Source organism: Leopardus geoffroyi, chromosome B3 (genome assembly GCF_018350155.1).
Source record: "Leopardus geoffroyi isolate Oge1 chromosome B3, O.geoffroyi_Oge1_pat1.0, whole genome shotgun sequence".
Classification (NCBI taxonomy): Eukaryota; Metazoa; Chordata; class Mammalia; order Carnivora; family Felidae; genus Leopardus; species Leopardus geoffroyi.
In genome coordinates this window covers 144,547,453-144,561,775 of record NC_059337.1, presented here as the reverse complement: position 1 = coordinate 144,561,775, position 14,323 = coordinate 144,547,453, and the positions used below count along the sequence as shown (strand labels likewise).

Genomic DNA, 14,323 nt, shown 5'->3' with positions numbered 1-14,323 from the left:
GAAGGGAAAGAGAAAGAAAGAAAGAAAGAAAGAAAGAAAGAAAGAAAGAAAGAAAAGAGTATCCGCTTCATTGGCACGGATGGGTACGTCTGGGTTTTGGAAAGGGTCAGTAGCACCTGTCGGATATTTTCCCATGTACTTTACAGATTGTATGGAGTGGCCCTTGATCGGTGATCCCATAAGTACCACTGGGTTAAGAAAGCTTCTGCTGCATTGTCAGTGTTTAATTACCTACAGGTGCTATGGTCTTTCCAGTTTCTGGGGCCTTTAATGGCTAGATGTGGAGAATATCCCTGCCAACCCCACCCCACCCCCTTTGCCTCCTCTCCCATCAGTCACCAAGTCTCCTCGGCTGTGCCTCCTAGATGTCTCCTGGGTCCCTCCCCCCCCACCCCCCGCCCCCAGGAGCTCTGTGCCTCCCAGCTCTGCTCCTGCGGGAAGGCCAGCCCGAAGTGGACTGTCCCTACCCCCTGGGCAGCCGGAGAGTGTCTCCTGTTCCCCCTCTTCATGCACCCCTGCCCCCCACTTCTCACCAAAAAGCCCCCTCCTGCCCTTTGAACTCCCACCTTCCCACCTCACCTGGGGCCCCCCCACCTCCGGGTTCCTTTCCAAGCCAGGCCCTTGCTTGCCACCTGCTCCCTACCAGTCAGACCGCTCAGAGCCCGGGGCTCTGCTCCTACCAGTCAGACCGCTCGCTCGTCCTCTGCGTCCTCTTGTCCTAGTTGTAGAAAGGGGACAGTAATGGCTGTCCTTGCCCTGCCCTGGATTGTTGGCAGGATCGGAGAAGAGAGATGAAAGGACTGTGTGATGAACTCATCATCTTTGTTATTATTTATTATCGTTGTTGTTATAACCACTTAGAAACAGGATGCTCAGGACCACAGAATGGCTATTAAGAGAGGCCAGAAATGGGCAAAAATTCACCTGGCCCTTCTCCAGAGTGGCAGGGAGGGGTGCAGAGGCCTGGGGTTCAAGGCCCTGCCGGTCAGCTTCCGGTGGGAGGAGGCTGCCCGGCCAACTCTCCCTCCTCAGACACAGCAGACACAGTGCCTAAGGCCACCATACTTTTAGAGGCCCGTGAAATGCTTCCATTTTGTTTAAAATCAGGAAGAAATGGAAATTTTAGGGTGAAGAAAATGTTTTATTCATCTTTATACCAACGCGATCATAAAATAAAACTTTCATACATTAAGAAAAACTTTTTTTAATGTTTATTTATTTTTGAGAGAGACACAGCGTGAGCAGGGGAGGGGAGGAAGAGAGACACAGAATCTGAAGCAGGCTCCAGGCTCAGAGCCTGATGCGAGGCTCACGAGCTCACGAACTCACGAACAGTGAGATCATGACCTGAGCTGAAGTCGGCCGCTTAACCGACTGAGCCACCCAGGCGCCCCTCATACATTTTTTAAAGTTTGTTTATTTTGAGAGAGAAAGAGTGAGCCCATGGGCGTGTGAACACAGAAGGGGGGAGGAGCAGAGAGAGAGAGAGAGAGAGAGAGAGAGAGAGAGAGAATCCCAAGCGGGCTCCACGGTATCAGCGCAGAGCCTGACTCGGGGCTGGATCTCATGGCAATGAGATCATGATCTGAGCTGAAATCAAGAGTTGGATGCTTAGCCGACTGAGCCACCCGGATGCCCCAGAACTTTTGTATTTTTAATGGAGGAAGGAGCCCAGGAAGGTAAAATGCCTTGGGCACATGAAAGTCAAATGCAGCCCGGGCCCTGGGTCCTTGGTCCTGGATCCCAGACAAGGTTTTCATATTGTGAGCCTCGGTTTGCTCATCGCCAGAGTGGGTGTGATTATACAAGCCATGTGAGAAACGGTGAGCTGATGAAGGCTGGGTGCTGGGCTCGGGGTTCCTCCATCCATTGTCTAGCGGGGTCTCTGTTGTTCTGCACTTGAGACAGCCTAAGAGAGGCAGGCAAGGTCCAGGCCTCATGCAGCTTAAACGGGGCAAAAGGAAAGTAGGGTGAGAGGCAGCCGATACAAGGAAACGTTTGAAGAAGACAAGACTGGCTGAAGACACCCTTTTCTTCCTTTTCCGCTGGGGAAACAGAAGTTGGGGAGCTCCGGCGCCCCCAGTGGGGCAAGCCGCCCAGGAAGGAGCAGAGCAGGGCGAGGGAGAGGAGCCTCCCCAAATCCTATCAGCAGCCCCACGGCCTGGGGCTGAGCGCTTTCCCTGCATCTCTGTGATGTGGGGGCAGGTAACTCACCTGCCTTGGGTGGGGTGGGGGGGAGCTGGCGCCCAGAGAGGGAAGGTGCTGGGTGAGGGGCTCCATGCGAGGACTGCCTTCCAGGCTGGGACGCGGCCCCTCCCTCTCAGGGCGTGGGTGGCTCCACCCGGAAGATGCTCGGAGGAATTTCAGACACCCGGATGAAAGGGGCGTGGGGATATTAGGAGCAGCCTTCCAGGTATCCTGGTGCGTGTGTGTGTGTGTGTGTGTGTGTGTGTGTGTGTCACAGAGATTTTTCACCTAGGGGAACATCTCCAGCTCATGTCCTTCCCCCGCCCCAGACAGATGCACAAGTACGCCCTAGCAGTTGTCACCCAAGACGCCCCACCGACATGCGGGCATACACTTAGGCCCCGCCCGGTGACACGCGTACAAGACCCGTGGACAGACGCATGGCCGGTGGAACGAATGCTCCAACCCTCTCGTTTTTGGCCTCCTCCATTCTGAATTCGGACACTGCCCGCCTGAGCGCCGCAGCCACCCCCAGCCCCCAGTCCTTCCTCAGTGCAGCCTGGGGAGAGTGCAGGGGACAGGACCTCTGGGGCAGCCCTGCACCCCTCTGGGCCCTAGCGCCCTTCCTAGTCTGTGGGGAGAGACGTGGTATGGATGGGGGGGGGGGGCGAGAGGTGGGCCGAGGGGGCATTAGGAGGGAGCACGGGCGACCTCGGAGGAGGACAGGACCCGGCCAACCACCGCTGCGGGCTCCCTTTACGCTAATGGTTGAAAAGAAGGTGGCGGGGAGACCTTGCTGAAGTTCAGCCTCCAAAGTGTGGAAACTCCTTCAGGCCCTCAGATGCCAGGGGTGCGGAGTAGGGGCGGGGTACGGCTGAAGGCCTCTGGGCCTCAGTTTCTCCCAGGAAGACAGGCCAGAGGAGCTTTGAGGACGAGGGTGGGGTCAGGCGTGTGCTTCCCTGCCTGGCCCCTGGGCTGTGGGCGTTCTTGGCAGGAGCCGCGGCTCTGGAGGAGGAGCCAGATGGGGGAGGGAAGCAGCCAGCTCGGGGGAAGGAGGAGAACCAGCCCGTCCTCCCAACGCAGGGAGGCCGGACCCACGAGGAGCCTGCTCATCACTGATGGAAGAGGGAATGGGGTGGTCTCAGGTCTCGGGTGGTGGCCTACCCCTCTCTGGCCTCCGTGGCCCCTCCTGGGACAGATCGCCCCCCATCTCTCAAAGGCCTGGGCCTGTCTCCACTTCAGTAAAAGGAGGGGCTTCTGATCCCACCCACCAGCTGGGGGGCACTTGGGTCCACCGGACTCCAGAGGCCGCCCCTCCAGCCACTACTCTCACCGCCTCCCCAGGTCGCTGGAGGGGTTGTCAAGACCCTGGACCCGGCAAGGCCAGGTGGAAGGGAGCATCTTCCCAAGGAATCTTGGGTTTCCTTCCCTGGGACCCCCCAGTCTCCAGGCCTGGGTGAGTCCTGCCATCTGCAGGGGCTGCACCCCATCCTGGAGTCTCCTTTCATTGCCTTGTGACGTCACCAGGAGGGAGGGACATCCCCATCTATGGATGAGGAAATGGAGCCCCCTTGGGGATACCCGGCCCCGGGGCCCAATGAATCGTCTGCCCCAGGCGGAGGCAGGCAGGGGCCTTGGCGGCCGGGGACCCAGGCCTCTGGGGCTGCCCTGGGTCCGGTTTGCTCACTGCTCCAGCCCTCTCATGCTCAGTGGCTGCTGAGGCCGATGGAAGGAGACATCCCCACCCCCACCCCTCTGGGCTGTGTGAGAAGCCGGGCCAGGAACCCTGTACACACCTCGGCTGGGGCACCTGGGACACTGGCACGTGCCCAGCCTCCAGACAGCCACGGTCATGGGCAATAGCACACGCCCAGGGCCCGTGCCGAGCCAGAGTGGGTGCTGCACCCCAGATGTCTCTGTAGGCCCTGGTTGGAGCTTCCTCGACTGGAGCGTTGTGATATCCTAACTGATCCTGGACCCCACAGAGCCTCGATGAGCCCCAAATTGGGGCTGAGGCCCGTCCCAGAGGAGGGGATCTGAGCCCCCAGGGACGGGCCTCACTAGGCTGGCCTCCCGGCATAGTCCCACCCTGGGGCCTGGGGGGTCTACACGACATAAGATTGGGGAACTGAGGAAGCCCCAGCATTTTACAAGTCCCCAAGGCTCAGTCTCCAGACTGTGTTGGGGACCAGCTGACACCAGCCTGGTGTGTGTGGCCTGCCCAGGCCCTCCTTCCCCGCAGAGGCCAGGTGGCCTTGGGAGTGTGGAGGAGAGAATTTGGCTGGAGTCAAGAAATTCAAAGGGGTGGGGCTGGAGGCTGGCATTTAAACATCTGGAACCTTCTGCAAAATCCAGGTCCACTGGTGCGCCGGGCTTTGGGAACTAGCCCTCCCACCCCCAGTGGCGGAAGGCTGGGCAGGCAACACAGGCCACGGGAGGGCTGAGGCTGGACCCGAGGGCAGGTCCTGCCCATGGCCTGTTTCTTCATGGGTGTCCTGAGGGCTCCACATTGGCCCGGATGGCCCAAGGTCACCCTGGACCCCACCTGACCTCCTGGGCCAGTCCCTCCCCACAGCCCACTCCTCCAGGCCCAGGCTCCTTCTGTCCCCCCCACCAGCCAGGTCCTGCACACCGCCCCACCTCCACGTATTCACATGTCCTGCCATCACTGGGGCTCTGCCAGCTGCCAGCCAGCAAGGCTCTGCCTCCCCACCCTGCCCCCCACCCCCATCCGTCCTTCAGATTTCCTCCCACATTACGGCCTGGTATTCATAGCAGCCAGAGCTATGGGTCCTGACCGCCGGTCACCTGCCATCTCCCCCACTGAAGCGGGCACCCCCTGAGGGCCAGGCGGGCCTAGAAGCTCCCCTCTGCGAGCTGAGGACGTGGCACCAGGGGCTGCCCAGCGAGTGCTTGTGGAAAGCAGGAAAATCTGAACGGACAGAAACACACAAATCAACAGATGTCATTCACAGCCTCACAAGAATCCCAGTTATCTCCGGTTTACCGATGAAGTGAGCTCAGAGAGGGTGAGTGACTTGTCCAAAGCTGCACAGCCTGGAAGTGGCAGAACTGATTTGAAGCCGGGTCGATGGGCCTTGAGCCCTGGGCCTCCGTGGACCCCCTGGGGCCCTGACAAGATGCAGGTGGAGACACCGTGGCCCTCACAGCCAGCCTGACACATAGAGGAACAGAGAGACGCCGGGTCCTGCCCTGGGAGGAGGGCAGCCGGGCTGCTTCCTCTCCCGCCCGAGGGAGGAAGTTGTCCTCATCAGGAACCCATGGGGAGAGGGGTTCAGATACCAAGAGAGCAGAATGGGCCTGGGCCTGGGCGCGCTGAGACCGTGGAGGCCCCTGAGGGTCTTGGTCCGGGGCCGGCTGGGGGCAGGAGTGGACGGTGGCCCCAGGCCTGGCAGCCCCAAGAGGAAGACAGCGCCCTGAGGCGTTCCAGTGTTTGCTCCGGCCCTGGAGGCTCTCCACAGCAGTTGAGGCTTCAGGGATCAGAGGGACCCCAGAAGCCTGGGGCCAGCCCCGCCCCCCTCAGAGCTTGGGCTCAGTACCATGGGGAGGGTGGGGGGGGGATGCCAGAGGGCAGGAAGGCCGGGCGGGGCCTTCTAAACAAGCCTCGCCACCCCACCCTCTGCCGTCTCTGCCTCGCCAGGAGAAGCCAAGGCTGTCTGTCCTGTGGCCCGTGCCCTCAGCCATAAAGCAAGAATCCCTCACATTTCCTGTCATTGTCACTGATCATACTCAGTGCCGATCACACTGATCGCCTTCACTGAGCACTTACTTCGGCTGCCCTGAGGCCTGTTATAAAGCCTCTCGCTTCACCTCACAACTCCCGGTTTTGCAGGGAAGGAATACGAGGCCCAGAGAGGTTATGCGACTCGTTGGTGGTCACACAGCTGGTGGGTGTGAGACTCGGATTTGAGCAAAGGTTGTCTGACCCAGAATCCTGCGCTTCACCACCGAGGACACATGTCTTTTGTATGAAACAGCTTGAGCCCCCATCTCGAAATAGAGCGTCCTTCTTGCCCCCTGGCTCAGTCCTCCAGGAAAAGCAGGCCCCCCATGGGGGCTTCCTCAGGCCGGGAGAAAGACAGGGAAATCCGCTCTGTCACAGGCACACACTTCCCTGCTGCCTGACTGCTGGGGCCACTTCACAGAGGTGGGGGCCGAGGGGACAGGAAGGGAGCGGGGTGGGGACCTCACGTGCTGACTGCCTGTATGTGCCCTTTGCTTCCAGACACGTTCCCCCGCGCCCAGCCCCAGGCCTGGATCTCAGCAGGGTAAAGAAAGCCATAGAAGGAGTTTCGAGGAAAAGCAACATGCTATCCTCTCCTCCCTGTCCCTGTCCCTCTCCACCAGGCCTCCATGTCCCTTCCCCATAGAATCCACCCCCGGTTTGGGTGTCCTATCCTTGCCACCTCTGTGGCCTTTGTGTCTGTCGCCTCAGCTGCCTCTTGTCTCAGAGGACCTGGGCCACCCCCTGCAGGCCCCTGTCGCCTCGTCCTCCTCCCAGCCCGCCCGCCCTGTCTTCGGGACTGCTCTTCTTTGTCTGTTAGATTCCAGGCACATTCCAGCTCATCTTGTGGACACTTCCAGGCTGTGACAGTCAGCTTTTGCAGGTGGAAAACCAATCATCACGTCGAACGCTCGTGGCGATCTGTAAACCCGGGAACCAGCAACTTTAAAACAGGATCATCTTCTGTCCTTGGTTTTAGCCTCCCTGGGCTCCCCGCTGCAAGGTCACAAAATGTCCGGGCACGGAGGGGCCTTGGAGACAGCCTTCCTGTACCCCCATGGGAGACACCACCCTACACCCCCAGACAGGAGCTCAGAGAGGTGAAGGGACTTGCCCAAGGGCACACAGCTCGTTGGTGGTTGTAGCAGAGACTGCTCACTGTCCTCCAGGTTCCTGTCCCCACCCCACCACCTCCAGTGGTCCAAGGGATTAGAACCCCTGCTACGTTACCTGGGCATTTGCTGCTTGGAATCAAGATACCTCCCAGTCTCCATTATACTTCGGTGTGACCATGTGACTAAATTTTGGCCTGGATGTAAAAATAGTGTTTGACATTAGGAAAGGTTCTTAAAGGGCAAGACACACCCTACTCCCCTTTCTCCTTCTGCTGCCTGTAATGCAGATCTAACGGCAGGAGCGTTAGCAGCCATTTTGGACCATGAGGTGATGATGTTGGAAATGAAGACTGCACGGCAGAGCCACAGTATACAAGGAGCTCAGGGTCCTGGCACTGTGACACTGCTTGCCGCATGAGCCCCGGCCACCTGTAAACGTCTTGAGAGTGCAAGAAAACGAAACTTTCATCTTTCTCAGCCACTGCTGTTTGGGGTTTTCTTCCGGGTCTGTTTGACTTCGTCCAATGCTCTTCTGTCTCAAGGGGCCTTCTGTAAGGAGGCCCAAAGAGGAACGATGAGGTCTTGGTGCAGTGCAGCCCTGGGGGTCATGACTGGACACCTCATGGGGGGGGGCGGGGCCTCAAATGGTTTTTAGTAGCTTAATCGCTCGTCAGGGGGAGTCTTACTGAGGAGCCCAACAACAGCCCTCCTTAGAGAAGAAGGGAGTCCCACCTGCTCAGCCTCCCCTGTGGGTCCTAGAGCCCCTGAGCACGCAGAGCGTCTGCCAGGGCTATGCTCTCAGAAGCACCTTCCTGTCCCCCTCACCCTGGGGTGGCCGGGTCCCCGTGTGTCAGATGGACAGACTGATGGAAGGGTGCAGGGACTCAGCCTGGGAGGCACAAAGGACCACTACCCCCAGGGGCCGGGGCGGTGCCTCTGTCATCCCTGGGGCGCCCCAGGCTCCAGCGCCTCAGGGAGTTGCTGCACCCCTCTTTAGGCCCTCTCCCCGCCGGGGCAAGTGAGAGAAGCAGCGGGCGTTCTCTCTCCCAGACACTGCCTGGTGATGGCTGGGTGGCCGGGATCAGGGTCAAGTCCAGAGAAGCAGGAGGCGCTGGGGCCACAGGGCACCCCCCCTTAATGCAGGCTGGCTGGGTCTGAGGACCCAGAGGGGGTCTCACGGAACCAAACAAGAGGGTACTTGGGTTCTCGCAGGAGTGACATCAAATTCGGGCCAGCAGGAGGTGAGAGTGGAGTTTCTTGCAGACACAGAGTGCAGGGACAGACCGTGTCTGGGAGACTCGGAAAGGAGAGAGAGTCTTTGCTTGGACTCTGGGGTTTTTACTGAGGACTGTGGTCCTGTGCACACGTCTTCTCAGGCATCCAGGAACAAAGGCGAGTGTTTAGAGGTCCTCTGTAAGGCACTAATGCCCCGGAGCCAGGGGTCTTGGTGGCTCAGTGGTCTTGGGAATGATGCCCAACCTGGTCACTCCTTAGATGTTATCTGTTGTGCTGGAAAATTCCAAAGAAATCATTAACTCCTTGACCTTTATAAGGAAGACATGTATTATCTGTCCTAAAAGGCATGTGTGAGGCAGGGTGTGGGTCCCAGCCAGAACAGAGGCAGCAAAGGGCGCCTGGGTGGCTCAGTCGGTTAAGCATCTGACTCTTACCTCAGTGTAAGTCTTGATCTCAGGGTTGTGAATCCAAGCCGCGCGTTGGGCTCTGCAGTGGGCGTGAAGTATACCTAAAAAATGGAGGCACAAAAAAGCAGTCTTTTCGGGGGTCTCTTCACTTTTCCTGTGTCACACTTACTACTTCCCCCCTTTTCGTTCTGTGCATACGGGCCCCTGGCCTCTCTGGGCTTCAGCGCTACCTTCTGCCACCTGGGCACACGGCTCCCTGCCCTGCCTGCCCCCTCCCACCCTGCTGTGACTCAGATAACAAATGAGCGGGACCTTGGGGCGTTCATATTGCCAACCTGGGGGGCTTGGGAGGCAGCCACAAAGGACACCCGTGCCGACCTGTTCCAGCGGACCTATCCTTTCATTTGGTGAGTCGTCGTGAAGCACGTCACAAGATGGGGTGGTACTTTCTCCCCAAAGTGGCAGATGGAACATAACCTTCTCGAACTTTTCCACCAATGTTTCCTTAATTGTGGGGGCCAGTGAACTCAGAAGATGGGACGGATGCCAGCCCGAAGTCCCTGGGTTTACTGAAGAATCCACACGGGTGTTGTGCTCTGCCCCTGTACTATGGGGACGAGGTAATGAAGTTGAGTAATGAAGAAGTAAGATTTTATCCATTGGCTTGCTTCCCCACCTCCCACCCCAGATGTCTGAGTAAACCTAATGCTCTGGGGGCTGATCCACGTCTGTCTTGGGGCTCCTCTCCACACACTCACTCACCCACTCCTAGTTGAGAAACACAGTTGTAGGAGAGTGTGAGTTTTGTGGTCAGAGTGACTGGTTTCCGGTCCTGGCTCTGAGGTTATCAGCTGTGTGACCCTGAGCATGTCACTTAACCTCTCTGAGCCTCCTTTTCCTTTCTGCTTTCACTCTCTAGTGAGGCCACAGTGGGGATGGGGTAGGGCCAGTAGTCGGGATGCTGTGTCCTTCCCTGGGACAGAGCAGACCCCCAATAACCTTAAAGAGGATCTGTTGGAGGCTTTGCACTGCACAGGGGCACCGTGTCTGTCCGAAGCCGTCTCGGGCAGACTGGAGAATCTGGAAAAGCAGCGTCACTGTGGCTACAGTGAACAGCCCCTGCCCTCTACTCCCTGCTTCCCGGAAGAGGAGCCTCCAGGAGGCCACTAGGAGGGTGTACTGCCCGGCTGTGAGGCTTCTCTCCAGGAGGCCATGGAACATTCAGGTCCTCTCCCCACTTCCTGTGGCCCTGAATTCCAAGCCCGTAAGGTCCCGCAGGACAGTTTGCCCGGCCACTCGAGTCTTGAGCGTTCCCACTGGCCACTGTGATGTCTCCTGGCAGGTAAGTGAAGTGCCCAGATTTCACTCACTGGTCTCAAGGCCCAGCTGCATGAGGCCATTCTGGCCAGGTCCACGCAAGCCCACCCAGGAGACAAATACTTCTGGTTGGAAGGTGCAGGGGCCTTCCAGGTAGTCTTGGTGTGTAGATCCCCGTGCAGGATGAGCTCTTGGGTGCATGGAGGCATTTCGGTTTTGTTTTTGTTTTGGTTTTTTGTTTTTTTTAATCGTGGTAAAATGCACAAACATAAAATTTACCATTCAGCCATTTTTAGGTGCACAGTTCTGTGGTATTCATTACATTCACACTGTCGTGCAACCGCCTCCAACACTTTTTCATCCTCCCAAGCCGAAAGTCCGTCCTCATTAAATAAGAACTCGGCTGTCCCCCTCCCCCCCAGCCCTTCCCCCCCCCCCCCCCCCCGCCCCATCCCATTCTACTTTGTGTCTCTGAATTTGACGATCTCCTATGAGTGAATGACACAGTACTTGTCCTTCTGTGACTGGCCGGTTCCACTCAGCATCCTGTCCTCGAGGCCCTTGCCGTAGCAGGTGTCAGCGTTTTCTTCCTTGTTAAGACTGAGTGATGTTCCACTGTATGGATAGACCACGTTTTGTTTGCTGATGGACCCCTGGGTTTTCCACCTTCTGCCAGGAACGTGAGTGTGCTAATGAGGACCACGATCTTGATGGCGGCGACTTCAGGTTACACGGACTGGAGCAAACAGCGCGTGCACCACCACACGTCACGAGCGTCTGTGCTCAGTGCGCAGCGGAAGTGATACGGGCGACACCGGTCCAGGTGGACGGTGGACGGCCGTGTGGGTTTGAGAAAGTCTGAACCGGGTCAGGCGGACGCCTGCGCCAGGCCTCCCTCCCGGCCTCTCCCCCTCCCAGGCTCGGGGGCCTCATCCTGGCTTGCCCTCCTCCGGGTCCCCAGCCAGGGCTGCCGGAAGCCAGCCCACACAAGGCCCAGTGTGGCATCTGATTGGCTCCGTTCTCACCAGGCCATTCCTGATTGGTCTCTGCTCAGCCTATGGATGGGCTCAGCTTGGTCAGGTGTCCATACCTGGTCCAATCAGCGTTGGGGAGGCCAGGCCTTCCCTGGGCGGGGGCTGTGGCTCTCCCAGGAGTTCAACCGGTGTCCTGGGGCTTGTCCAGGTGCAACCTGGGCACCTGCTGCTTTAACAACCTACGCTAGTGTTGTGTTTAGGGGCTGCCGGGAGGGGCCTGGAGGATGAAGGTCAAGGTCTGAGCCGACTGACCTTTGAACCCCAAGCTTGAGTCTAACCAACGGGCGTCGGTGTGGCGGCGGAGCAGTCCCGTCCCTGAGCCGAGCCCCACAGGCGTCCCGTCCAACAAGGCATCTGAGTCTTGGCGCTCGCGGAGTTGGTTGGTGTGGGATGGGAGGGGGGGGGTGTGTTTTGGGGGGTCCCAGGAGCTCCCCAGGCTCTGCTCTTCTGCTGGGCAGCCTGTGCCCTCCTGCCAGCGCCTCTTTTCTCAGGGAGCCCCGACAGTGAGGACTACAGCTCCTGTGCTTTTTTTGACCTCTGGTCAAAAGAGGGGTGTCCTCTTTGGGGCCTAGGACTCTCTGCACCGACTGCGGTGAGTGTCTGCGAACAGGGGCCTGTGTTTGCTTCCAGGCTCAAGTCAGTGCGACCCTGTCCCCACACGGGGCGGGGGAGGAGGGGAGAGGGGGCGGGGCCTGGGGAGGCAGTTCCCGCCCCACCCCCAGGCACACAGTCGGCCTACCTCTCCCAGCGGGATCTTCCCTCCCCCGAAGTGTGTGCCGGGGGGCTGGGCCCCCCACCCCAGAAGAGGAGCGGCCCCTAATTGTGCATGACTAATTGCCCGCTTCACCTGTGCAGCTGGGCCGGCCCCCTCCCCTGGGCCCTGAGCTTGTTGGTGGAAGGAAAACGGATTTCCCCAGTTCGGCAGACTTGGGGTGGGGGAGTGAACCTACTGTGGTTTGGAGCATTTATTCACAACAGGCCTCATTCCCTCAAGGAGGGTTTGCGGTAAACAACTCAGAAGACACCCCTCCTACTCAGCCGGGGCTCCTGCCCTAAGGGAAGCAGCTACACTGGGCCCCAGGGTTTGGGGCAGAAACCTGGAAAGGCTCAGGTCGCCTGCCCCCAGCACCAGCAGGCGCTCAGCTGAGCCACAGGCCACTCCCTAGGCCCAGCCAGCCCTCCATCCTTTTTCTAAGAACTATATTGGTGTATAATTCATACACCATGAAATCCCCCCAGGTGTAAGGGCACATCTCAGTGCTTTTCAGTAAGTTTATGGACTTGGGCTCCGCCCCCCCCCCCCCAGCACAATCCAGGTGTAGACCATTTCCATCAGCCGCACAAAACTCCTTGTGCCTCTTTGAGGTCAGTCCCTGCTCCCATCTCCAGCCCCAGGCAACCACCCATCTATTCTCCTTGCTTGTAGATTTGCTTTCCGTACACTTCCTGTCAATGGAACCTTACAACGTGTAGTCTTTTGTGTTTGGTTTCTTGCTTCTTAAAAAACTTGATTTTACGGTCATAAGAACACCCCCTTAACACAATTTTCCGTGTAAGATGCATTATTGCGGACTGTAGGTGCGTTTGGTTTCTTTTCCTTCCCATCATGTTCCTGAGGTTTCTCTACGTGGCACGCATCAGTCGCTCGTTCCTTTTTATTGCTGACTAATTTTTCATTGTGTGGATGGGCCACGGTTTATTGATCGGTTCAACGTGAACGTGTGTTTCCTTTTTTTTTTTTTTTTTTTTTTTTTTTTTTTGTTCTTAAGACTACTGCTGCTATGAATGCGTACAGATCTGTGTGTGGGCCTGTTTTCATTTCTCTCGGGCGGATACGGAGCAGTAGGACTGCCGTGTCTTACAGTAGTAAGTGTGAGAAACTGCTTTCCAGCGTGGCCACACCATTTACAGTCCCACCTACGGTGTGTGAGCGGCCCGTTCTCCACCTCCCCGCCACTGATTGGGTGTGGTCAGTCTTTTTATTGTTGGACTCGCTAATAGGTGTGTGGTGGTGTTTCATTGTGGCTTTAACTTGCATTTCCTAACGACTGGAGCCTCTTTTCATGTTGGCCTGTTGGTCTTCTGTGTATCTTCCTTGGTGACGTGTCTTTTCAAATCTTTTCCCCTTTTAAAAAATTGGGTCATGGGGGCGCCTGGCTGCCTCAGTCGGTAGAGCGTGTGGTTCTTGATCTTGGCGTCATGAGTTCGAGCCCCCATTGGGTGTAGAGATTACTTAAAATATTGGTGTTCCTGGATGGCTCAGTTGGTTGAGTATTCAACTCTTGATCACGGCCCGGGTCATGATCTCACAGTTTGTGAGCTCGAGCCCCGAGTTGGGGTCTGCACTGAGAGCATGGCGCCCGCTTGGGATTCTCTCTCTCCCTCTCTCTTTCTGCCCCTCCCCCCCTCAAAATAAGTAAATAAACATTTAAACAAAGAAACAAGATCTTTAAAAAAAATGGGTCTTGTGTCTTATTAAGTTCCAAGAATTCTCGATATATTCTGGATAAATAGATGATTTGCAACTGTTCTATTCAGTTTGTGGTATCATCAATGGTATCTTTTGAAGTGCAAATGTTTCCATTTTTATAAAGTCCCATTTGTCAGTTTTTTTCTTTTACAGAAAAATATCTAAGACCTCTTTGCCTACCACCAAAGTCATGGAGATGATCTCCCAAATTCTTGACTTTCCCTTAGTTTCCCTCTCTCCCCTCCCCTTGCTTCTTAGGTCTGACAATGCCACTTCCTTGGTTTTTTCCTCTCCCTCTCAGGCACCCCCCTTTCGTCCCCCTCTCACCCCGCTTTTGTCCCCTTTTGGCAGTGTTTTGTTTTGCTTGTTAATTCTTAAATCAGGTCATACTCCCCAAGGACAGGGATGTTTCTCTGCTTTGTTCATTGCGGAGTCCCAAGTGCCTAGAACGGTGCCTGGCATATGGTAGGTACTCAGTAGATCGATGTAGGATTCAGTCATATTGTTCCTCGGGAGAAAAGTCCAACCGTATTGTCCAGGCCTACAAGGCCCAACGTGACCTGGCCCTGTGCCCCCTGCCCCACCCCGCTTCTCTTTAATCCTCAAGTGTGCCAAGCTCACTCCCAAATCAGGGCCTCTGCTACAATTGTTCCCTCTGCCTGGAATTCATTTCCCTCTGCCTTCCTCAAGGCTGACTCCTTCTGTCCATCAGAGCTCAGCCTAAATGTCACCTTCTCTGAGAAGTCCTCCCTGACCACCTCATCTAAAGCAGCTGCCCCATCTGCCACGTTGCATCACACTATCCCATCACC

The 14,323-nt window shown here is 57.0% G+C and overlaps 1 long non-coding RNA gene across 4 annotated transcripts; it reads right to left on the bottom strand.

Annotated features, from left to right (window-relative positions):
- Window positions 1–6,776: 6,776 nt before the first annotated feature.
- LOC123582088 lies at window positions 6,777–10,969 on the bottom strand. Of its 4 annotated transcripts, XR_006704190.1 has the most exons (4): window positions 9,026–10,969; window positions 7,780–8,791; window positions 7,163–7,241; window positions 6,777–6,875 (listed from the first exon to the last, which is right to left on the bottom strand). It is a non-coding gene; the product is annotated as an uncharacterized LOC123582088 (long non-coding RNA). The 4 variants fall into 4 exon arrangements; XR_006704191.1 differs by having other exon boundaries at window positions 6,777–6,928; window positions 7,163–8,791; window positions 9,026–10,966; XR_006704188.1 differs by having other exon boundaries at window positions 7,163–8,791; window positions 9,026–10,965.
- Between the last annotated feature and the right edge of the window lie 3,354 nt (window positions 10,970–14,323).